This window comes from Ambystoma mexicanum, chromosome 7q (assembly GCF_040938575.1).
Source record: "Ambystoma mexicanum isolate Mex_15411 chromosome 7q, UKY_AmexF1_1, whole genome shotgun sequence".
Lineage (NCBI taxonomy): Eukaryota > Metazoa > Chordata > Amphibia > Caudata > Ambystomatidae > Ambystoma > Ambystoma mexicanum.
This window is the reverse complement of record NC_090941.1, coordinates 176,623,329-176,650,208: the sequence shown is the minus strand read 5'-3', so window position 1 is coordinate 176,650,208 and position 26,880 is coordinate 176,623,329. Positions and strand designations below refer to the sequence as shown.

Genomic DNA, 26,880 nt, shown 5'->3' with positions numbered 1-26,880 from the left:
TAAAGTCACATCCCGAGGACCTTGTACGATAGTCGCCTGTTGCTTTTTCACCAGCATGCAACTTGTTGTTATGCAGAATGTGAATGAAATTTGCAGTTCCACGAAAATGTGACACGTTTTTTGCGTATCAAACAAGCCAACATAATTGACAAAATGGCTTTCACTTTTAAAACGAGGTTGGGAGGCACATTACTCCAGGTGCATCCACTACAATGCTCCAGTCTGTCTTTTACAATGAACCTCTGATGGACCCGACGCTTGTGCTACTTGGGTTAATCCCTGCTGCCCATGAACGCTGTGCTTTACGAGATTTAAAACCCAGTCAGATCTGCTGCCAAGTGTCGGCTTGCCTAGCTCCCTTTTACATATTTGCTTAGTTCCTTCCACTGGTGTCTTTGCTTCCAATTCTCAAAAGTAGCATCATCAAAGCTTTCAGTTTATGGCAGTGGCATCACCCAAAATTCCATTGTGAATGATATTATTGTAATACATGGAAGCCTGAAATATCTGTATAAAAGCCACAAAATAATGTTCTTATTACAGGTTAGGTGTGACATCACAACTGACCTGTAATAAGAAAAAAACTCGTTTTCGTATGCAGGGATCCCTTCTCCAAAATATCCGTCTTAACGCAGCATTTGCGTAGGTGGTACCCAGATCCACACTGCACATCAGCAATTTAGGGGGCTGCATGGCAGATAGAGGAGTTATGCAGAGCAGGTGCTGCCCAAAGCAGATGGCCTCAGACACGCCTAAGTACAATTCCAAATGTGCTCTCCCCCTGCAAGCAGCATACCCCGTCCATTAGCGTGAATTGAATTTTGAGTATTGTTGATGGCAGGGGATTGTGAGTTTGTCAATCATTCTGTTTATCAGCAGAATTCCTTGTGATTTAGAATTTGAATTTCCAGATCTTTGTTTTTTACCAGGCCCCAGGAATCTAATTTCCACAACAGAAACAATACTTCTGGATCAGAAGTCATGACTATCTTTCGTACTATCAGCAACAGGACCCATTGTCAATGAATCCTGCTAAGGTCTATCCAATGAAACCGACTCCTGATGATCGACCCCAAACAGTTCCAGCATGCCAATCATTACATACATGAACCCAAGTGGGAAGCTTTGTGTACAGGCTCCCCTTTGGTGGCTTTCATTCAGACCTCAAGAGCAGGTAGTGCATCTGGAAGTGTAATGCTTCCAGTTACTCCTGCCTCCTCTTCCCTCATCCTGCCTAAATTGGACCTGGGCAGCTGGGCTCTGCAAATCTGGTGCCAGACTCCCAGTGAAGGCAGAAGATCACGTGTTGCTGCGCACAACACAGGAGGCACTGCTTAGTGGTGCTGGAACAATTTTCTGAGTGAGGGTGCTGCCCAGTCACATCAACTCTCCAAGATCACGGGGGTTGCCAACCATCCTCACATTTCTGAAGAAGCAGCTGCAGCAAATGGGACAGTTCTTTCCAGCAGAAATGTATGTGAGAGAAATCCCCAAAAGGCATTTTTGCTGACAAATGGGATCTGATTGATCGTTTCAAAGCACATTTGATCAAGTATACATTCATACATAGTGGTCTAGGGTGATTTATCCAGCCTGCATTCAGAATCAAGGTGGCCTCCCAGCACGGAAAACAAGATATGAACAGCTGACCAAGAGTCTTACAAGCTGGAAAGCCAGGTCTTCATCACTAGACCAATGCTCCATTCCATACGGTGGATGAATTTCATCCAAGATGTTTTTGGATTTTACCATCATATTACAGGGCAGAAATTCTGGCCGTTCTTCAACGCAAACCTTAATGCCTCTAGCTTTACCATAGCTTGTTTCTTTGCCCTTTCTTTGAGATCAACTTTTAATGTTCTAGTATTGATGTACAATGTCATTGATCATTGATTGATGTCTGTAAGTTATACAGTTGTTTATAAAACAATTTAAATAAAATAAAGAAATACTTTTAATGTTCTATGACACTCCAGGGGATTATCCCAAAGCAGTTTAGACTTCAGCCTAGTTAACACTTCTTTCACATGAACTACCTATCCACACCTTTTGGCACCTTCCAATTGTAAAACGTTGTCAGTGCCTCTCTATAGGGAGCTAAACTCGGGGAAGACCAAAGTCTTAACCAGTAAATTACTGGTTTCAGTACAATCTGATCGGCTATAGGCCAAATTTGAAGGCCCATAAGGACCAGAGCGGTCGGGGCATTTTTCGATAGAAACAAATGCTTCTTTAAAAAAATGATTCTCAATTGGAGATAGGGACATTTTATTGGTGTGACCCCATATCTCAGAGCCATAAAGTGCTGCTGGCAAGGCTTTTTTAAAAACAATTCTACAGCCGGCAAAGTTGCCCGCTACCGTGTTTCAAAAAGAAAGAATAGATACCCCCACTGTGTTCACTTAGGTTAGTTTGAGCTTTAAGGAGTTGATCCAACAAACCACCAGATTCGTTAAACCTAATCCCCATTTAATCAAAAAACTTAACCTGCTCCAAGATTAAGCCATCTACCTCTATTGTCAAAGGGCAAGGCTTAGCGAAAGGAGATTTAAAGACCCTCACTTTGGTTTTGTTTGCATTCAGTTCTAACCCAAGCTTCTTGCACTTTCCCGTAAAAATATCAAGAGATGTTTCCAACCCCTTTGGTGTTGTGGTAAGAATCACAACATCATCTGCGAAGAGGAGGCTTGGCCACCTCTTAGATGCAATCCTAGGCGCATCCAAGGCCCCATCCTCCAGTGCATCCACTATTCCCTGGATATTTTCTTTAAGTTATTTTGCACATAGACACTTTCGTACTATATGAGCCTTGCTTTTAAACGGTTATTGTAAATTTGCAACAATATTAGTTTTAACATACAATTTTAAATTGTGTTGATTGTACCGATTGTATTTTTAAAAAGGCTCAGGACCCTCTGTGCGCTTTGTTTTCCCTACTATTGCCACCTAAAATCACCTACATTTGAACTGTGTTGATGTCTGCACATACGATAGTGCATAAGAACTACAAGACCCAACTGTATTGTAGTTCTTGGAATTACTTATTTGACCAGCAGATGCATCAGAGCCTTGTGCGTCAGAGTCCAGCCGGTTAGTGCCAGTATTTAAGGAGAACCTCCTTAAATCCTGGGAAATGAACAGAGGCAGTCGTGGCAGCCCTCTCTGAGTTGATTTTCTTTACTGGGTTTTCTTTTTTGGAGGCGGTGCACTAACTGAAAACTCCCTGGTGAAGGGCTCTGCTCTGTTCAACTAATAACAGCTGCGGTGTGGAAAACAGTATGTGTACTGCTTAGAAGTCTACCCACTGGACACGGTAACTTTGACTTGCTATATCTTTATTTCTAAGTGCGACCAATACTTCTGTGACGCAAATAAATTGTGAATCCATATTTGCAAACTACAGATCTTTTTCGCACAGTAATGCCAAAAGGTTAAGTCTTTGGGATTTCACAGGAGTGTGGATTCACAAAGATCCATAGCCTGTGAAATTCAGTTTGGATATACACTTGGATTGCTTAATGCCTCTGTGTCTGTGTTTGTGTTTGTGATCTCCATCAAATTTCTGCTCTGTTTATCACAAACTTTAAAGACTCACTTTCTTCCTTTGTTAGCGGAAACGCGCGATAAAGCATCTTGCACGAGGGTCGTGCCTAATACGTCAGCTTCCATATAAGAACATTTAAAGTTTACTCAAAGACTGCTGGTGACTGCCACTTTACTTTTTAGATTCCTTACGTGAGAGTGGTTATACCAAAGATATCCCCATAGCCTGCCTCGGCACGAGTTCCTTTTTTTTTTCTTTTTGTAGAGTTGTAGTTTGCTCTTAGCTAGAAATCTCAGCCAACATGTTTTACAGATTTCCAGTGGCTGGATATCCATTGCATTGGTTTGTTGTTATTCTGATGAATTCCTTTATATTTCTGTATAATTAATACTTGCAAACAGAGCGCTTACTATTAAAAATCAAAGAAAGTGTTATTAGCAGATTTCTATGCTGTTTGGAGAGATCTGGGTCTGCAGCTAATTTAGGCTTGTCAAAGAGAGGTTGTGATTATTATACAAAATCAATCGGCTTGGATGGGGTATTGATTTGCACCTTTGGGTAGTAAGAACTGTTGGACGCTGATCCTTTGGGCTATACCCAGGGGTGCAGGCAAATCTAAACAGACCTTCGCTCACACTCAAAGGCCTTGTAGTGCGTAAGAGTTGGCATTGTTGGGGTATTACCTCGAATATCAGCAACTCTGACGCTGATACAGATTCAAGGTCATACCAATCTACTTAGTGTTTTAATATTAATTCCCTGAAGTGTCTTATGGAGCAACCTTCGCCACACCTTCAATGAGCGGTAACTAGCAGGATATGCCTGGCACATCATCAGTAACCATAGCAACTTCCTGTAAATTTGAAAAACCCAGATTAAATAATGATGAGTCAAGCCAAAATCAAAGGGTTCTGACAGATATCAAATTTAAACATGACGATGTTCCACAGAATTTAATCCAGGTGGAAATTCATCATGAACCTTTAAATGAGCAGGTCTGGTCTATTAGATTTGGAAGCTCAAAATATCAATTCCACAACACAAGCTTGAGACACCTCCTACTCATTAACACCTGTCGACCCTGAGGATCAACTGAATTGTGTAGAGACCAATTATGTGTCTGATGTTTCCATGCTTGCACCTGTTGTGATGGCCGAGTTAGGCAAGCGTGTTAGGCTATCTTTGGGTCCAACAACACCACGCGCATTGCTACCTCATACAGTTGATGATGTGTGCTTATATAACAAAGCCAGTGCCTCTATGGTCAATCCAGAGAAAATAACCTCAAATACCTTGCTGAAAAATTGCTCTTTTAATATCTCTAAAGCAGTTCACTCAAATAATCCACTCGTATTATCACAACAGGAGAGCCCTATTTTCTATCATGGCTCAAATAACGTTCAGAGATCTCCAAAAGTAAGACATTCAAACTCTGGTTCCGACCGAAGAACACGTGTATACATCTCTGGCTAATAATAGCACCCCTCAAGATTCCATTTCTCCCGACATCTATTCCTTTCCAGTATGAACCAGAAATCTGAATTTACTGGATATGGGTCACGATGTCACACAATACGAAATACGAGAGGTAAAGTCTTCACTATCAGAGATACTTGCTAAGATGAACAAGATAGAAGGGTTCATTTTAGCATGTGGGTTCCAAACTAACAACCTTCAAACTTGTGTGAATAAGGGGAATCCTGGAATTACAAAGGCAAGACAGACTGAGCTGTGGGGTACCAAAATACTAGCCTGTCCTGTCTTTTTTTCATAGGCCTCTCAGACCTCTCCATTAAATACTAGTAAGTGCAATCTAAAATCCGGGGTTGATCCTATACAGAGGTCAGATATACAACATCCATCCACATGTGGTCTAGTTTCAGATAAAACTATACAGGAAAGTGGTGAAGATATATGAGATATTGTTGATACAAATGTGGCTAACTTGAACTTGCCACATTGGAAGACAATATCAAGGCTCCTCAGTGTGCTAAAGGTGGTTGTGAGAAGTTCGCGCCATTCGGATTGTGCTGGATCAGGAAATCGAATGCCAGGATTCTCTACCACCTAATAGTCCCACACCATTAGCAGACATCATTGAGCAGGCATATAGGACTGATGAACAGAAGGGACTTGAGAGTTCTTCACTCCAGCCCGAGTCCCCGCGCTCTCCTGCCTTTACTTTTTTTAATTCCCAAAAAACAAAGTGTAAAGAGAATAGAGCCAAAAGAAAGGCCAATTAGAATGACAAGAACTACTTGACAAAAAACAAAAAATATGCAAGCTATAAAAATTGTGGGTCATAATTCTGCAATTAAAAACTTGTGTAATTTATCACAGGAGGACGAAATAATTGATTTGAATAGTAAGCAAGAGGAAAGGCATGAGAGACAACATAAGACTAGGGGAGAGTCTTCTGATGCTAAGATTGGTCTATCCCCACCAATTGAGACTGAGAAGTTGTTTGCGTCTTCAGCGAAGTGTCAATCTAACGCAGCCACAGCACTTGCAGCTACCAAAATAAAGGCTTTGCAGGTCTTTGCCAGCTCAGTTTCTAAATGAAGGAGTAGGGACCAAACAAAGTAAAATGTTGACCGTTTCCCCCCTCCCATCTACGTTTAAGAAAAACGTATGGGGGGGTCGCAGTATCGGTACCCAATTCGGAATCCACAAATAAAATAATCCTCAAATCCCCACGGATAGTAAACAATTTTGAGACTCAAGTCAATATCACCAATACTCAGGCGCTGAATGGCTATCAAAACGATCCTCTTTCAACCCTTCCCATGATAACACAACTTACACCAACTGAACCACAATCTCACTCCTCAAAATTCATGGGTTGAGAAAGCGACTTTAAATCAATGGATCCAGCAGAATCAATAGATCATGTATGCAAGCTGTGTGCAAATTCCTGCACTTAGATCTCTGAACTCAGACGATATTGAATGGGGGACATTACCACAGATATACACCAATCGTATGATCTGCGAGTTCGACTCTATTATTTCAAAGCTCATCTGGGAACAGCGTCGATCTTATGACTTGTGATATAAGCTTTGTTTAATGGACTCCAAAGATGATGCTAACAAATTCATAGAACTTCGTATTGATGATCCCGGTAAAACAAATTCTGTTCAGGTGCAGGAAGGTAACACTGCAGGCATAAATAATATACTGGTGGCTCAGATTTCCACCCTCGCCAAGAATGTTCAGGATGGTCTTGGGTGGGGCCAATTATGAAGACATGCATGGCCATTCAGCAAGGGATGTTGCAACCCTAACATCAAGTCAATAAGTATAATGCCATGGAATGCATGTCTCAAAGAATATGAACTCATGGTTTTACAATCAAGCGCCTGTCATTAAACCAACGATTTTGCTATTTCCGGAGACCATGGTGGGGAAGGAATTCCAACTCAGTGGTTATGACACTTTTTTTCTAGCCTAGCGAGGACTAGCAGGGCAACTTAGTCGGGGGTTAGCCATCACTGTTGATAGAAGCATCAATATCAAAATGTAAGTAATTCACTCTTCTGATGACCAGCTAGCCATTATGTTGTAATTCTTGGACAAAGCAGTATTTACTCTTTTAATTGTCAATTTGTATTGGAACCCAGCCAGAATCAAGCTGTCGGGCTTCCTCTCCAAATTGACTTCTTTACTTGAAGATTGGGTAACTACCCATTCTAATAATCATGTCATCATAGGAGGGGATTTTAATTGTAATTGCTCTGAGGGCTATAAGCTGAACAATTACAGAGAAACACAAACGGGGCCAGGAATGGGACGCATTCTTTTCAGAATGGGAAATAATCCAACTGGAAGCGGATAAAGATACATTGAGATATACTTGGTGTAGAGGCAGTGCTAAGTCCAGGATTGACTACTTCTATGCTTCTGCATCATTAAGAGCAAAATGTGGGAGAATGATTATATCCAATCCAGGGTTAGGAGACCATATGATTCTACAATTTGATCTCTATATTAAAACACGTCTTTGAGATTACCCCTTCCATGGCGTTTGAGGTTGAACAACCTGGCCTTTCACTTAGATGGAATAATAAAAGTAGTAACACATTCATGAATCTATTGAGGAAGAATCTCCAAGTTTCTGGTGTTTTAAACACTAGTAACCCGCACTTCCCAGATAGAGTGGCTACAATTACTGAAATTGTATTAAAAAGTCTTAACATGTGTGTTGGCCTCTTCAAGCATCAAAATAGCAAAGCCCAGTGTGATGTTTATGACAAAAAGAGTCACACAGTCTAAACGACTTAAAAAACTGTAAAATTAGAAGTTTATTAACTCAAAATCTTTCTGCTGTTCAATACCATGAAGGTAAAAGGCATGTATGTCAAACACATAGAAATGTAGTTAAATCCCTGAAAAGTGGAATGCATTTAAGGGACAATCAGGCTATGATTAGGAATCTTTGTAGTCACAACACGAAAGCATGTTGGTACTCAATGAGGCAAACTATGGGTAAATCCAGAGTGCCCATGGGCCCCGCTATAACAGAGGAGATGTCGGTTAAATACTTTACTAATAAATATCAAATGCTGTCACCATTTCACAAAACTAGTGACATGGTCATGTGTCATAAAATATATCCTATTTTATGGGCTTCTATTTTAAAAATGAAATTTGACACAATATTTCAATCTAATTATATTCCCATCACATGGGCGCAAGCATTTATAGTGCCCATATTCAAAAAAGGTGACCCTCTTGATGCATCCAATTACAGACCAATAGCGCTTACTGATGCCTCTTCAAAGGTATTTTCTATTTGAATTCTTAATGACCTAGAGTGCATCATTCAACAATCTGCAATTTTATCGTGTTCCCAGCACTGATTCACGTCGGATAAAAGCTGCTGCAGCGGGTGCTGGTTTCCCCAGCAAGCAGGTGATGAGGGTTGCGAATTTGAGAAGGTTTTAGCTGCCGCTACAAGTATCTATGCAGGATCAGTCGGAGCCTCAGCGAGTTCCGACCTCAACGCATGAGCTCAAGCCACACCCCCAGGAAACTGCCAACCATAAGCCATATGTTAATGTGCGTCTGGGGTTAAATATGTATATTTATTGATCTTACCAGAGCCTGGACCCAGGGCCACGTTAAAGCATGAACTGTGATGCTGCTCATGATGGCATTAGAAGACCAAAGTGCGTTATTTATTTGTCCATCAGTGCCAAGCCTTGTTAACTTAATGCTGCTATAACTATTTCTGTATATTTATGGTATAAACAAAAACCCTGTTTCAAGGCTGACAAAGTCGGATGCGCCTTGCCTTTTTTCGTCATATAGAAAGCGCATAGGTTTTTCCTGTCTGTATAGAAGTCACTACAATATTTTCCTTCCAGTGGTATAAATGGGTTCTTGTAGCTAGCAATACTATTTGCTCCAGTGGAGGCACTTATTTCTTAGCACGAGGCATCAGTGCACTGTCTCTCCCTGGATTTCCGAACCAGTGTATGTGCACAGTAAGGGTAGCAGGTGCCCATTCTCCTGAATGCCTACAGGTTGCCAGTTAGCCAAAAGGGTCTCATCCCGCGTAATCTAGGGCGTATCCACCACTTCACACCACACTCCCCCTTTACACAATCATTTATTTTACCAGCTGTTGTGTTTCTATATGCACTGACGAGGAGCATCCTTAATACTCCAAAATGTGTTGTCTACACATTGTTAAGCTTCCTCGTACACTTTCAATTTACCTTGTATTGCGCTGAGACTGTTGCCTTTGTGATGAAGTCTGGTTGCGATCCAGAGCAGCCTGCAATTGTGTCATTTCTTTTCCTCTATGGCCACTGACTTGTTGAATATGCGTTAATCCCGCTGCCATCTCTGTAACAGTCTCTGTATATGTATTCATGTTATCTCTTTTTGGGCTAGTCTGTTTTCCACCAACTTGAGGTGAATAAGGAATCAGCTGAAAGGCTCATACGCATTTGTCTCTCTTCTCAGTCAAAGTCATGTGAAGCTTATGTAATTATTGGTCTAGTGGGCCATGTTCTTCCCAAATGTTTGCTTCTAATTTCTCCAGTCTCTTCCTTTTGCCTTTCCAGAACTCATCATTCTGTGCCACCCATTGGGCATGCGGTAAGTATATGGATAATGCATGAGTGTGGGCCATGTTTGTATCAATTACTACTTCTTTGGGTATTTTTAGACTGGAAAATTGATCACAAATCTCAATAAATAACTACTGATCAATCAGTGATAAATCAAACTGGCAATCTGTCTGAATTATATTATATTTAGAATTTCCAATATCATAATTTTATTGAACAACTCTGTAAGAACACAGCACAATTCTGAATTCAACAAGATCTGTATTATTCCAAAATTAACCCATATCCTTTGTGAAGTTATTCACTTGGAACCATTTAATTCAACACGGCAAGGCAAATTCATACATACCAGTGACCGTGCATTAACGTGCTGATATTAGTAACAATTATCTGCCACATCTCGGCTCAGAAAGCCCCCCATTTGTAAAGACACCCAATTAAAATTCAATTTATTTTATATAAATTCTTTTATCATGAAAAAGTGGCAGAAATACAGTTGCCAACTCCTACAATAATCCCTCCCAACAATCTGCACAGGAAACCAACTCATTTAATCATACTATTTTTGTTTTTTATTAAAAATAATGAAAGGGACAAAACACAGGTGAGCCCCTAACTCACAATGCTGGGGAATTAAGGAAATTCAGAGAACAATTTAACACTGAAGACAGCCTACTTTTGTGGAACACATTTTTGTATCTAAACATAGAACATCAATTTTGCTTTGCTTATTCACACAAGCATCCGTGCAGATAAAAGTGGATATAGTTGGTATTATGTATAGTATGCTCAGGTATTTAATTGTACAATGCAGTCATCATCATGAACATTTACTGTCAATGTAGATTTTAAATTTATAAAAGGTAATAAACAGTTTTGAGTGAGAAGGAAATGCACATTGAAATTCAAACAATCGGACCGTCTGGGATATTGTGGCATGAAATTGAATATTTTGCAGCATAAAAAACAAATTTTGCTGCACAAAATTGCATATATTGCAGCATTTTTGTGGCACATTTTTTATTGACTGGAGGGTGTAAGATTGACAGGTTGCAAGAAAGAGGCAGTATGAGAGGCTACAAGAGAGCCAGGTTGTCATTATGTGCACTTTCTGTATTAATGTAATAGGAAGAGTACCATATATCCCTGGCTTGACAAAACAGTGTTTGCTTTGCTCTACTATTGTGGTTAAATGTGCATTCCTATTTAATATTATGAACTTTATTGGCCATTATCAGTTGTAATGGTAAAGATATTCTCCCTTTATGGTCTACAATCCCACAAGCATCCACATACCCCACTCACCAACATCCTTCACACTCACCAATTCCCCATCACAACTTACACTTCCAAACCTCTCACAGTCTTGGGAGGATAGCTCAGGGGCAACGTGCTCGCCTTGGAAGCAAGACGACATGGAGCAACACAGGTCAGATCCCCGGGTCCGCGCTTAGAAACCTCTGGGTATTAAGCGTGTTATAAATAACCTATCATATCACCCTGGAAGTTATATGCATACTCACGCAATCCATCACACTGCCAACTTACCAGTCCCTGTCACACTCCCAACCATACTCCCAATTCACACCTTATGCTCACCAGTTCCTCCTGCAATCTACACTCCCTCCTTCTTTGTCGCTTCTACTGCATCTTGCATCCTTTCTCCCATTCTATCACACTCTTGCCCCTTCCTTGCTCCCAATCTACAGCTTGTTGCCTTTTTCTGGCCAACCGCTCCCTCTGCTCTCTTATCCACCACTTCCCCTCTAGCCTACTGCTCTGCCTCTGCTTTCTTGCCCATCGGGCCAACTGCTCCCCTTTTCGTCTACTTGCCCTCTCATACTGTGACTTCTTTTAATTTGTCAAAAAATTAGATTTTGGTCAGTTTTTCAAAAAATGGGGCAACGAAAAATAGAGCAGAGGAGGTGCCATTTAGATGCCCCATTGTTGGAAATGTACAGGCCCCCTTATCAAAGGGGACTTGCGCATTTCCAGGGGGCTACCTGTAGCACAAATGATGTGCTGGGAGCGCATTTCTTCATGATGGGACCATAAAGCACCTCTCACTGTAAAATATGAAACTAAAAAAACATTTCAAGTGAGGCAGCAGTGGTTGGTTCATACCTCGGCTGTCACACTTAAAAAATGTGCCTTTTCCAAACAGGTGTATGGGATTACCTTATTTTTATGTGAATTTAAAAGTACTTCCCGTTTATGAATAAAGGAACCACTTTTAAATGTGGAGAAACACACGCTGATTTGCGCAAATGTGCAAAAGGGGAAAACCGGCCTTCTAAGAGGCGCACCTTCAGATGCCCTTTGTGGATTCGGCTGCTCCTTTGTTTGGCGCTAGTCATGAGATGTGTTACCGTGCCTCTTGTGCCCAAAAAAGTTTTGTGAAGCTGGCCTTTTGTCATCTATTTACAAAAACGTCAGTTTTTGCAAAAACAGCTGTTTGCTGTTTTTTTAAACTGCTGTTTTTGGCAGCATTATGCGCGAGCACAAAAACCCAATAAGCTGGCGGGTCTGAACAATGTAGAAATGCATCAACATAAGAAACCCGTAATCAGCGCAAAATGTTACATTCACTTATGAGCTTGATACGTCTGGTTTAAACACTTAATTTTTTCATTTAAAATAGAATATAACTCGACACTAGCAACTGGGAAATGTGAGTGAAATATTCTATTGGGTTGTGAAAGAGTAAACTTTATTAGAGAATACTTATGCTGGATTGAGAACCGAAGAAGAAATATGCATGTCTTCAATGTATCTTTTAGGAATGAAAGGAATTAATATTCAGAGCACATAAACTATTAAACTTTCAGGTTGTGAATGAGTGAAAGGGAAATATCAAATTGATTTGTTTTCTCTTCTTTTTTTTAGGGCTATGGCATCTAGGAAAGGAATCACTTAACATATCAGGTTCCTAAAATCAAATTTCCTATCGGAGGCCTTGGGAGAAATATTCTACCTTTTTTTTTTAAATCAATCTTTTTTATTGGTATAAAATAACATAACATGGCTGTGCACATGATAGACATAAGCACCGATGATCTTATTGAAATTATGCAAGCCGTAAACCAAGAAACTCCCATCTCCCACCCCGAAACAATACATTTCTCGTGTTTATGAGCATAGGTAATAATATGGGTGAAGACCCTCTTTTTTGTTATCAAAGGGCCTAACTCATGAGGGACTAATCAATCGGAACAAAATACAAGTGAGTACAGACTACCCCACCCTTCAACACAATTAGGTACAGGTAGGGACCAGCAGCGAGACAGAAGTATTGATCACTATGTCGTTAAAGAACAGGTAGTGGTTTTGATCTGGTCAAACAAAATTAATTCATGATTCATGCAGGAAGCAGAGATCGCGCGTCCCTGACCGAGGATCCACGTAGATGGTTTTCAATCGCAGGCAACCAAAAGGCTTCCTGAACAATGCGACAGCACACATAGTCCGAAGAGCATCAGCATTGCCACGGAAGTACCGTCTAGTAGGCCGGGTCACCACACAATCAGCATTCATCAGATCACAAGCAAGACAGAGTACTTTATTAATGACAGTCCCACACGAAAATAGCTAAAGACATATAGAAGCATTAGAAGAAACTCCCTCAATCCTAATAGGGAGTCCACATTGAGACCACATCGCTTTCAGCAATACAGTCCAGAAGAAAGCACGGAGGATAGTATACATATTAAAACTGAAACCATGTTCAGATATCCCCGAGCTGCAAACACAAAATGTGTTGTGTTTTGTGCAGTCACTCAGGGATATCCTGCCCTTTTCCATACATCGTCAGCTACCTCCCCAAGAATGGCTGAGAGTAAACTCTTCATGTCCTCTACCGCTAGTGCTGTTCCTGCTGTTAGTCTTTCAATCTCATGAATCCACTTGCCAGCCCCTGCAGTTAATGAAGGCAGCTTACATCAGGGACACAATTTAGGGGGCACCGGAGGTCGCAACTGCAACCTCTGAGGTATCCATTGCGACCTCTGTAAAAAAAATTAAAACTTTTTTTAACATTTTTTTATTTTTTCGTTTTTTGTAATGCAAGCTCCTGGAGTGGCTGGCTTTCTTGTTCAGGCCCTTTAAAAAAAAAAGAAGAAAAATAAGAACAGGAGTGCCACAAGTCTAACACTTTCAACACTGACCCTAAATAAGAAAGAACAGGAATACCAAATAATGTGTCTTTCTGGAATTCTATACAATAATTGCTAGACTCATTAAAGTTTTATTTCAGGCACACTTCAGGGGGTGAGTCACTGATTTAGTCTGTTCTTAAACACCTCAACTCAGCCTTTCATCCTTCTGAGGTCGATAAATGAGTACCGACACAGGTTGGATGGTATTGGGTGTATATTTTTTCTATATAAAGCGTTTAAGCGTAAGTGCTATATAATAACACATCATTATCATTTGGTCATGGACATCTGCTTGCATTCATAGTAATTTGATAATATGGGCCTATACACACCGATCTTAACGCTACATATGGCAATCCATTCTTGCATGAAATGTACATCACATTATAGTGATATTGTAACCATATTTTTTGTAGTGTACAATTCTATGTGATGTAACTTCCTGTTTTGTCAACGGGTGAAAGGTCGTGTTCCATCGCTTCCTGCGATATCACTTCGGGGTGGGGGTCAAATGACATCACTTCCTGTGATGTCACCAGGGGGTCAAGGGTCGTGTGATGTCACTTCCGCTACCCCTTGCATTTGGGTGAAATGACATCCCTGGCTTACATCTTAGATTGTCCTTGTCCATCTGCTGCCATGGTATGTAATGAGGTTGCCCCCACCCTTTTCTAGCAATGGGAATTGTTCCAGGATTGTCCCTCTGTCTTGTCCTCCCATATGTTCAGTGGTGGTGAACGCCCTTGCTATCTCCGTCCTTGTCCTTCTTGGCCGGGCCCTGAGCCTTTCTCCATACAGAGTGATATTGTCCATGCTCTGTGACCCACTCTGGGAATGCCGTAGTCGCCTCGCAACGTCCTTCTCTCCCCTACCTATATTCTCCTTGCCTCCCCATATTGTATCCGTCAGGGCTTACTTCTCTGGGGCGTCGAGAGTCTTCCCTCCTCGTCTTTGCTCCCCTGTGAATCCTCGTCCGACCCCATGGTCCCAATGCTACTGTCACTGTCCCTTTCTCTGTCTTCATAAAAGCTCTGTCTCCTTAACATTGTGCATTACTGCTGTTTATCCCTTGTTTGGTCTGTGACTTTGCGCTCCCCCATTAACGGGGGTTTAGCATTGCAATCTGCCCGCGTGGCAACGGTGGTGCTTCTCCTGCTCATATAGAGTACTCCTATAATTCTTTGTATACCTTCCCCGCCCTCATCTAAATGTGGCAAGTCCATCTTAATTTCTACCGCTTTCGAAGAGAGTCCTTCTCTGTTCTCGTCTCCATCTCGCTCGCTTCTGCGCTTCTCTTTCCCTACGACTAACCTCCTTTTCTACTTTATTTGCAGTTGCTTTTCCTGCTCTTCTTTTACTTGCAATTTTTTCTAGCTCTGTCTTCTTTTCTCCCCCTCCTTTTGTAGTCTCACTTTGTTCTTTCCCTTCTTGTAATTTCTCCATTATCTCTGCCCATTCTTGGCTTCTTCCTCTGTGCCTTTGTCACTTGGTAATTTCTTTGCTGCGTGCTCTGTCTCGTTGACTGGTTTTCCGTCCAGTTCGAGCAATATCTGTCCACCTACACACTCATTTGATGCCATCAAATATTGGCCTTCACTAAGCCCAATTTTCGCCAAGTCATTCTCCTCTAGCTTTTCTTGCATCTCGCTGCAATCCCTACGTTTGCTCGTTTGCTACTACTGTGTCAAGCTGTTTTGCTCACTTGCTTTGCGCCATCCAGTGCGCTCTAACCACTATACGGTGGAAGTGCGAAAGTGGGATTGGTGTATCTCGCCGCTGTTTTTAATTGCCCATGGGGTAAAATCCCTTGCTTTCCGCTGCTGTCCCTACGCCATCTGCTTGAGGAGAAGGGGGAGCCGACGGCTGCTCGTCCCCCGTGTCCCGTTGGCTCAGCATCCAATGCTGCCAAACAGAGTCCCCTTCCTCGTCCGGAAACATTTTCCATAACTCTAATATGGCTAATCGCTTATTCAATTTATTCCCCTTGTAGGCTGCTTGCAGATAAGTGACCATTGATTGCTGCACACATTTGGAAAAACTTCCATCCTTGGGTTATAGTTTTGCCAACTTGCCCTCTGTGTCGCATGTCCATTCTGCGTTATACTTCCGTATTTTGTCTCGATACCGCAGGAGGGTCTTGCACATATGCTGTAGAGGTGTGTCCCTCATTTTCGTCACCTTGCTATAACACTTTGTCAATACTTACTTGACCTCGAATCAGGATTTCAACAAATCCAGTTGCATTTAACACAATATAACAGACATTTTCTCTAGCCTATCCGGCTCATCATCAAAAGAAACACAGAGGAATGCTCTGCGCACCGCCCCTCTTGCTGCTTCCTCTGCTCTAAAGGGTTTAAATACAACTCCACTCATAAGCTTTTCAAGCTCCGCCCAAATAGCACAGCGCTAGTTTTCAATTTCGAATCAGCAAACTACCCCAATCCAATACATCTTGTGGTCCCTTTTCTATAGCGTCGCCTTATAGAAATGTAACAAATCTAGAACGCTGTCAGGTTCCAAACTCATGACAGAATAAAGGGATAAGGCATGAAAGGAGAAAGGGGAGCAAGGGGTTGTGGGACACACCAAGAAAAGTACATCATAACACACCTCCTTCCCTTACAGGGGTGTCAACAAGAACAAAATTGATACACAAAGAACATCATATTTTAAAACTGATTACTTAAACAAAGCTAATCTCTCTTCATTCCAAATGATATATGATATGGCATTTATAATGCGCCTATACACGAGTGTTTCAAGGCGCGACGAGGCAAGGGAGGGGAACAGAGGGAAGACAGAGACAACGATTTTACTAGGCCAGGTGACATTGAGATCGCGCAAGCGCAGGGGAGGTGGGAAAGGGGAAAAGTGCAAGGGGGAAGAGGGAGGGGAAGTGCAGTACATAGGATAAAACAGTAAATAAAGAGAGACAATAAATAGGAACAATAAATAAGAGGTATGGCCAACTGGTGGCAGGTGCAGGAGTAAGTGCAGACATCAGGTGTCAAGTGCTGGTAGGTGCCTGTAGGGATACAGAAACAGCCCCACGGTGCAAGGGTTGCTAGGGGGGCAGTGCAGGTGTGCAACTGGTGGGGCTGGGACCTGGGCCTGAGAACAGAGGGTATCCAGGTGACCAGTGTTGTTTCAATTTCAGCCAGGAGTTGAGCAGGGGAGAAGAGGAGAGAAAGCAGAAGCAAAGAGGAAGGTCTTGAGGTGCTTCAGAAACTGGAGATGGTTCTCCTCAAGTTTCAGAGAGGCAGGGAGGCTGTTCCAGAGGGAGGCCCCAGCCGAAGGAAGAGATGTGATCTACCACCAACTTGTTGCTTGGAGAAGCGACTGACCCTCAGGCAGGTGGAGGCGGATGAGCGAAGAGCTCGAGAAGGAAGATGTTTAATAAGAGAGAGCTGAAGGTATTGAGGCCCCAGGTCCAGAAGGCCTTGAAGACAATGCAGGTTTTGAACTTAATCCTCGCAGCCACTGGGAGCCAGTGCAGAGATTTCAGTCCTGAAGAGATACGATCCCTAGGCTTGAGGCCGAGGACAAGTCTCGCAGTCCTGTTCCGGATGAGTTGCAGAGGGCGGAGAGTAGAGGCAGGCAGAATTAGAAAGAGGCTGTTGCAGTAGTCCAGCCTAGAGAGAACCAGAGCTCTGGAGACAGTGAGCTTCTGGGGGAAGGAGAGGAAAGGAAGAATACCTCTGAGGAGGTGCAGTTGCTAGTGTGATTTCTTAGAGACATCGGAGATGTGAGGGGAGAAGGAGTGTGTGGAGTTGAAGATGACCCTGAGGTTTTTAGCCTCACAGGTGGGAGCAGGAAGAGGGCCAAGAGAGGCCGGCCAGAGAGAGACAGCAAAGGGGGAGCGGGTATGCTGATGAGGAGAATATCAGTCTTACTGGCATTAAGGAAGAGATCATTGGCGGCACACCACTCCTGGATAGCAGACAGACAGTCGGAGATGAGAGAAGGAGAAGAGGTGGCTGAAGGGAGCCTGAAAATGAGCTGAGTGTCATCCGCATAGCACTGAAAGTTGGGGCAGCGAGCTGCAATGCAGTGGGCAAGAAGTGCCAGCTCTTGGTTGAACAGCCACAGAGAGAGGTTAGGCCCCTGGGGAACACCACAGGTAGAGATAGGGATAGAGGAGAGGAAGGACCCAATTTGGACCTGGGAGGGTCAATCAGAGAGGAAAGAAGACAGCCAGTCCAGGGCCTGATCGGTGATACCCCTCCAGACACTCCGAGTTCCTGTAGTCTTTTTCAACCACTCTTTCCGATGAAAACCTCAAACCACATTTCCTTTCTTTCCTTGGAAGCAGAACTTTCACCTTAGCTCCACACTCAAACTCTCTGCGAACACACCCCCTCCTCTCATCACATCTCTCCTTGCATAACTCCACTGGTCTGGCAAAACGCTCTCTGGTCTTCTCAGGGTCAAACTGAACCAAACTCGACTTTTTTAGCCAACCATGAGTTAGTAAAGTGTTGGGTGTGCACCCTCTGAACAGCTCAAACGGGGAAACCCCATTCGTAGGATGTGGTGTAATCAGATACTGGAAAACTGTGCAATAAAGCATCTCTCCAGTCTCATTATTGGCGACAGCCATTCTGACCCCATCCAAGATAGTTCTGTTGAAAAGCTCAACAGAGCCATTGCTTTGGGGGTGATATAATGCTGTTCTCTTATGTCCAATCCCCAATGACTTCAACCACTCAAACTCCCTTAACGTGAACTGGGGTCCGTTATCACTAATCAATGAGGAAGGAAAACTTTCCCTCAAAAATACCCTTTGCAAAATCTTTACAATACTGGTAGTGGTGACTTCTTGCAGCACCCCAACCTCCGGCCATTTGCAAAACATGTCAGCAACCACAACATAACTGTCCCTTGCTCTCAGCAAACTTAGGGGAACCAGTAAATCAATTGCTATCACAGCCAAAGGTACACGCGGCACCTCAGGTACCACCATAGGTGGAACACAAGTCCTTAAAATCTTGTCACTACCGCTGCAACTTACTCTTCAATCTTACGCTCAATCTCCACATCCATCAGGGGCCACCAACAATCAGTCCTTATAACAGATTTTGTCCTGGAAACCCCCATGTGGCCCTTGTGCCCTAACCCAATTACAGAAGATCTCATGCCTTCTGGAACCAAAAGACGCTCACCTCTGTATACCATGTCCCTCTGAACAGAAAGCTCATCTTTGATGCGTTTAAACGTTCTCATAACCGAGGTATCACAACTCAACAAATTGTCCACACCTCTCCAACGTTCCACAACATTGAGTTTAATAGCCTGATACACCTCAGCATCCTCACATGCTTTCAACCACTCCTCTTCCGTTAACGCATCAACGCTAAAATTGTTTTTCACTTCCTCACTCAACTCATCACGCAGCAACCTGCTATCTCTCCTCACAAGATTGCATGACAGTGCATCAGCAATGGTATTTTTCCTCCCTTCCACGTGTTCAACAAGGAAATTGAGACCCTGAACTCTTGTCACCCACTTCATAATAGCTGAGACACACCATCAAGCCCCCCTTTGTTGAATATATTGACTAAAGGCTTGTGATCTGTCTTCACTACAAAGCTCATCCCATACAAATACACTTTGAACTTTTCAATAGCCCCAATCTCAGCCAATGCTTTGTGCTCAATCAATGAATACCTTGTCTCGACATCCGTTAAAGCCCTTGATGCAAAAGACACTATGGTTTCATTACCATTCAATCCTCTTGTAGCAAGACTGCTCCTAAACCGAGGTCACTACCATCAGTGTGCACTATCGTTTTGAGCCCTTCTTTGAACCCTCTCAGCACTGGTGCATGTACAATACTCTCCTTAATATTCAGAAACTCTTTGTCACACTCACTAGACCACAAGAACAGTGTCCCCCTTCCTTGCGAGTTTCCTCAACTCATTGGTCCTACTCGCTAGCCCATTGACAAATTTCACATATTAATCAACAAGCCCCAAGAAATAGGAAGCCTCCATCTTGGACCTGGGAGCCGGCACCTCTGAAATCCCTTCCACAGCACTGACTTTGGGCATCACACCCTCTTCTGTCAACTTGTACCCAAGATATTCCACTTCCTTTTTCTTGAAAGAACACTTCTCCAAAGTCAAAGCGAGAACAGCTTCAGCCAACTTCTCCAAAACCTTATGGAACCTCATATTGTGACTCTCTACATCCTGACCCTGTATCAAAATGTTGTCTTGTTAAAACTTCACCCCAACCAAACCACCAAGTAAAGTGTGCATGACCCGCTGGAACACGCCTGCAGCCGGCACCAAACCAAATGGCATCTGCACACATTTGAACATCTCAACATAATGAAAGTCGTCACATCACATGAGTCTGGGTATAGCAGTATTTGATGATAGGCCGACTTTAAATGTAGCAATGAAAATACCATGGCTCCAGAAAAATGAGATGGGAGTTCATCAATTTTGGGTAAAGGGAACTTCTCAGCAATCACACCTGTTGAGCCCTCCTTAGAACTATGCATATGGACTCATCACGAGTTGGGCTGTAGCCCTTAAATGCGGTGGTAACTGTATTACCACCACATTTAAGGGCTGGCCCTATCACAAGTTGGTCACTAAATGGACTGTTTTACCTTCAGCCTTTCTCTGGAGGTGAAAATCCCCTGTTTTCGGCTGTATTACCGCCAGCTGTATTAGCCCACATAATAAGCGCTGAAAATGCCCCATTGAATCCAATGGACCAAATGGGGAATGGGAATTTACTGTAAACACCCAACCCCTGATCCGGCGGTAGTACCGCCGGGCCGTTCGGTGCTAGGGCTTTTACAGTCGGACGGTATTACAGCCGGGATACAGCACAACTCGTGATGAGGCCCATAATCTAATCGCCCCGTTGCTTTTACATGCTATTACAATGGGGCTAGCCCACTCAAGACACCTCAGTGGGCTCAATGACTCCAGCCTTTGGCATCCGCTCAAGTTCACTTCCTACCTCCTTCTTTAGTGCCAAAGGAACTGACCTAACTTTAGCTGCCACGGGAAGAGACCCTGGCTTGAGTTTGATCTTGTGCATGAACTTAGACATACACCCTACTCTCTCTTGAAAAACATGAGGCACCCAAGTGGAAATATCTTCACAGGACATGCCAGATATACTCACCATTGCACACATATTCTTCACAGTTTCACCACTGATCACCCCTGTATATACAGGCTGCCTGCCATTGGTATCAAGTTCAATCCATAGGGCATCTTGGCTGCTACATGAGAGCAAGTCTAAACCTACATTTGTCACATACATTTTCCCATTGGCCCATTTTCATTGAAATTCTAGCTCTACCTGCATCTGTCCAATGATGTGGCTGGGGCTCTCCCCATATGCTTTTCTTTTGACGGAAGCCTCCTTGAGTACACTTGCAAAAGACCTTCTCCCATGTATCCTTGCCTATTAGATTGTAATCGGCACCACTGTCAACCAAAATGAGTACCTCTCGCCCATCCACCCTGATCAAAGATCTAGGTTTCTCCAATTTCACACCAGTGACAGCACTTATAACCTGAATAACTCTCACACCGCCCACAAATTCACAATCTGAATTATCTTCATCACCTTCATTCTTATGCACACTCCCTAAAACGGGTGCCATTCAGCAGCATTTGCCCAGGTGACCTCTTACTCTGCGCACACGGCACTCAACATACACAGCTGTACATTCTCAAGAGTTTGCGAGGTGCTGCAAACTTCCACATCGGAAGCATCTTTTTGCTGAGAGCCACAAATCTCCTGTATGTGTGAATCCTCCTCACGCCCTTCACTCCTTCGAAACCTGCTGTGATCCTTTCTTCCTCCCGGATTCCTGGGTTTCCTAAAGTCAGTCACCTTCGAATCACTGAACTTCGTGTTCCTCTGCTGGTTACTCCTCCCTGCAGTGACAGCACAGACTCCTACATTACCCTTTTCAATGCTGATCTTCTCGGTTGCTACACCAAGTTGTTTGATGCACTGCGCAGTATGTTCTACTTGCTTAGCAATTTCAATAGTCATGTCTAAATTTGGGACAGGTTCCTTCCAAAGCTCCTACCTGATCCGGTGATCAGTGTACTTGATAAATAATTGATCGCGAATGTGCTCGTCATTGCAGTGACTAAAACAGAATTTTATTGCAAGACCACACAATGATGTGTCTCCCCATTTTTTTGCTCTCTGGTCCCGAAGCGGTACCTGGCCAAAATTGAGTTCTCCTTGACCTCATAATGCTCGTCAGGGTTAGCAATGCTTATATCAAAGCTATTCCATGAGCTTCCATCAGCTGGTTGCACCGGTTCGGGCAGCCGCCTGAATACATCTTACCCCGCACTACCTAGACAATGGTATGGGAGGGCACCCTTTCTCTCAATAGAGTAATTTGGCCCGTAAACTGCCAACAAATTTCAAAAAATCTTCCTTCCACTCAATGAGTGGTTCGCCAGGCTGCATAAGGAAAAAAAACTGGTGCTGGTATGCTGGCCATAATGTCTCAAGCGTCATCTCTGTTTCAGAGGGAAGAAAAAATATGTTTTTTTAAAATTAAATCTTCAGTTTGATGCTTAATACTGCACAAGAGGCAAAGCGTACTCCTATAAATTCATTAAATGAGATTCCTGGTGAGCTCACCTGCATGAACTGCAGTCACTGTAAACACAAAAGATCATAGGTAACGCTGGGTTGCTATGGTGACCAGAAAGCAAAACCGAAATCAACATGGAGCCTTTCGTGGTGTTGGGGGAGTGATGGCCCTTTTCGCATCCCCCCCTCACCATTCCTACAGTGGAAAGACCACGTGGGAGCGAAGTAGGGAAACACCCCATCCCCATGACGACCATCTACATCTACTAATATGAATAAATAAAAAATAAACGAAGCCTTTATCGAGGCCTAGCGACTCCATTTTGTGTTACACCAGACGCCATCTTTTACTAAGCCTGAAAATGATCCGTCAGTAATCACGGCTCTCCCTTCCCCAGCGCCTCATACAGACGCCTCCTGTCAGCTCCACGTGAGCCTTGTTCTCACGAACGTCCAGCCATTCATTGTTGCAACGTTTAGTATCAATTTGTGTCAGATGAGCTCATTGCACTGCGTGAGACCAGAACAGGCCCCAGCTCATGTGCCCATCCATCTCCACTAACCTGCCCATGCTCGCTCAACCCCCACCCTGCCAGGCCATGGTCCACTGGTCCCTCGCCCACATACTCTTTTTGATGTAGATACACATCTGACCACCAGGCAGAGACCATTCAAGGACACCCACCCTAGAGTTAATCCTGCGCACCCATATATTCTCCCCAAAACTAACACACGTCTATTTGTATCATGAGGCATCAAACAGATCAAAACCTACAAGGGAACAGGGTCCCAGAATCAATAAATCCCTGAGTACAGGTGTTAGAATGTCAGTATCTCTGCCATTGCTGTCCAAATACCCCCATTCATGCATGGATTTTTATGCTTGCTGTTATTCTCATATTGTCAGATCTGGTTTAGTTAGTTAGATATGTAACATGTCTAACCTGACCTTCACCGCGGAGACAGCTGGCCTGCGTGTCACCAGACGAACGAGGACACAGCAGCCAATCGCAGCCTGGCATCACCTATAGAGCAGGCTATCCCATACGTGCCTACCAATCCACTGTGCTGTTCTGTACTGTATGTTATTTCGTCATGAGTGATGACAAGTTGGTTTATTATGTGCTGCCCGTGTATTTTTTGGCAGAGTGCTCTCGGGCAGCAGAGTTCTTAGCTTGCAATTTATATCTTCTATAAATTAGTTTTACTTGCAATTATTCTCCTGGTCTCATTGCCTCGTGGGTGTGTCCATCATTTGGTCTTTTGGGTATTACGTGCATTGTTGGGTGTGAGCCTTCATTTGTTGACCCCTCTTGCGTGATATTTCTTGAGACCCACCGTAATTGCGGCAAGATCCAGGGCTTCCCCAGAAGGGCCGCCCCCACCTACGGCTGACCAGTCCACAAACAAAATGCATACGCAGATGGAAAAGGTTCTTGTGGGTTCCGGCTTTGCGAATACCCTGCTGGTCCCCTGAGCTGGGTGCAGTCACAAGAGGGAAGCCCAGGCTTTGTGGATAGACCACGAACGGAGGCTCTTGGAAGAACACGGGCACGTGAATATTAATTGCCAGGCAAAACAAACGAGGGAAAGTGGGAGGATTTGGAGCAGAATGATTAAAAGGAACACGCACAATGTAGATCTGAATGAATAGAATGTTTTTCCGAAAGTAAAGCGCTTTTTCTTTTTATGGCCATTAGTTTTTATATAACAAAAGATAAGGTGAAAAATAGAGGAGAAACAGGAACCTAGCTCTGAAAGGGGGTAGAAGGCGGCGCCGCATTCCACCAGTGCGAGAAACAAGTGAAAAGGAACGAAGTAGGAGCCCTGTATAATTAGTGGGCTCGGGAATTAAAAGTGGTTATTATTTTAGTTTGTTGTATTAGCTTATTATTTTAGTGTTTTTATAAATATGTGGAGGTAGGCCCACTAGGGGCATATATGTGGATGTTGAATGAGTGAGAAAGGGGTTATGCTCTAAATAGAGGGGTGGTTTGGTGGAGACACAAGGATTCTCTGGCTGTGGTCAGGGTTCCTTACACAGAAGATTTGGATGTTAGGATAGGGGGAAAAACAATATGGGTACCCCTACTTACTGGGACTGGACTTACTCAGCAAGCTAAACATGACAATAGCATTCAGAGACAGGGGGATCATTTGCTCCACCCCAGGAATGTGCACACTCCAAGGAATGCTGCTAATACACACCATAACAAACAAAACGGCGGAGTCTGACGCTGAGTCTTTTGGTTTAACTCCTTACTGCTGCTGCTGCTGCTACGGTGTGCTGTCCCCGGTGTGTTTTCAATTGTGAAAGGAGCTGCAGTCCTGTTTCAGTACCTACAACCTTTAAAGACTGACTCCAGCCGCAGAGCGGCCAGGGAGTCTGACGCTGAATCTTTTGGTCTTCTGGTCTGAAGGGCAGAAGAGCAGTGAAGCTTCCGTTTCCGTTTTTGAAGCTTGGAAGGGTGCAATTGATTCACTTGCTCCTTCCTGCTTTTCTGCAAGTTCAGTTAAGGCCACAAAAGTCAACTGATGTCGGATGTAATCAGCCCTCTCACCCTTCAGAAATTGCTGCAGCAATGCCGGCAGGATCAAGATACGACATCCCTGACCGATAGAGGTGAGTGTGAGGCTCAAACGGCCGAATCAGTTGAAGTGGATGCAGCTAAAAGTGTTGTCCCGGTATTACGTGGCCGCGACCTACCGTCTGCCCTAGTGATTCTACCACCGTTTTTCCCGTCAAAGGTGACTTGTGACGACGAGTCTGCATCAAAGTTGTCACAAAAGTCTCCAAATATGTCTACCCGCAGCGCAATAACAACTGCTCACGAAATGAAATCTGCTGTAAGGAATGAAATGGTAGATGGGAGCGGGTTAATAATGACATAACAAACGTAGAGCTTTTAGAGATGAGTGTTTATGCTGAGCACAATAAGTCCGAAGATGCCAACCTCTCTGATGGTTCACAGAATTGCATTGGTTTATCACCCAAGAATCAACAAGTGCATGTATTGAAAAAGTAAACGGCATTATGACTGAAGTTCCAAACAGTTTTAATTTCAGCATGTTTACAGCGCCAGCTACCATTATAAATGGAACACTTTCCTTTGACACTGGTGACCATAAAGGAAAGAGCATAAATAAAAACATTACAGAGGTTCCTGAAGGCTGTAATATAGTGATAAAAGAGACAAATGGTGTGTCTCAAAAGCATGTTAATCAGAACGATAACAATCATGAAGCTGAAGAAGGCAGACTACAATCTGGCCACGCTGAAAAACGCTGAAAAACAATGTCTTGTTGTGGACAATAGTCCGGTGAAATCAGTATTTCACACCTCGGCTCATTCATGCCATCCCTTCTTCGACCTTGCAGCAAGGGAGGCGTGGCTGACAGTGTGCCTCAAATCTGTCTTTCTAACATTAAGAGACAGACTTGATGCCATTTGCGACTTGGAAAGAAATAAGGCGAAGACTGGTCATTCAGGTCACTTAACTACACCAAAAAGGTGAGAAACTTCCCTAACAGCAAAATAAGTAAGGAGAATTTGAAACAGACAGGGAAGAGTCCATTTGTGGCATCAGGAACTGGTCCCCTTTCATTCCTGTTTAATCAGGACAGAACTGGGGCTGGTTCTTTGCGTCGCCTTTTCGCCTTCCAGTTTACAGCTCGAACAATCTGGCTAATCCAGTGCGCAAGTCTCCTGGATTGTCAGGTACGCAGCGTCCACGGGATGCACAACTTGACAGATTGAGACGCCTTACCTCCAGTTCAGATACAGATGGATGAATCCCAGGATCTCAGAGAAGATACCAGAGAATTACGGTCCGAGATGGCCACTTTACGCCAAGAAAATGCGACATTACGTCAGATGGTTGTACAAGGAACTAGTACCAACCCTCAAGCTGATACAGCCATGGCACAGACGGCGCCTATGAAGTTTGATGGGGATCCAAGAAGAGTGGCTGAATTCTGTAACCATTGTAGGATCCATTTTTTGTTTCGGCTGTCCCATTTCAGTCAAGAGAAAGCAAAGCTCGGATACATATTGGGGAATCTAACTGGGAATGCTCTAGCATGGGTGGTTCCTTTGGTGTCTGCTAATAGTGCGATCCTCAGTGATTTTGTGGCCTTCGAGAAGGCGTTCTTGGATGTTTTTCAGTCACCCAACTTGCCCGCCTCAGCACAGAATCAGTTGATGGACCTTAAACACGGATCAAGCGATATAATTGCATAGATCAGTCAGTTTCGTCAATTGGCAACTGATTCTCAATGGCCAGAAGTAACTCAAAAGACTCTTTTTCGGCGAGGCCTGAGAGAGGAGTACAAGGATGAACTACTTCATATACCTGAATCAGACACCCTGCAGTCCCTTCAGGAACAGGTGCTTCGGATCGATCATTGTTTGGCTGAACGAAGGGGCAAAAGACGCCGGATGGAGAGAGCACATCCAAGGTCTTTTCCTGTACCAGCTGGAGCTTTAAGTACTCCGGAGACAGGTCCAGAA

General features: G+C 43.5%; 1 long non-coding RNA gene across 1 annotated transcript in view; it reads left to right on the top strand.

The window, feature by feature from the left end:
- Positions 1-23,584, top strand: part of LOC138528428 (uncharacterized) — a 54,019-nt gene extending 30,435 nt beyond the window's left edge. Inside the window, exons 3-4 of the long non-coding RNA XR_011284138.1 lie at positions 9,616-9,649; positions 12,508-23,584. This is a non-coding gene — a long non-coding RNA (uncharacterized lncRNA). The remainder of the gene's footprint in view (positions 1-9,615; positions 9,650-12,507) is intronic.
- The last annotated feature ends 3,296 nt before the right edge of the window (positions 23,585-26,880 follow it).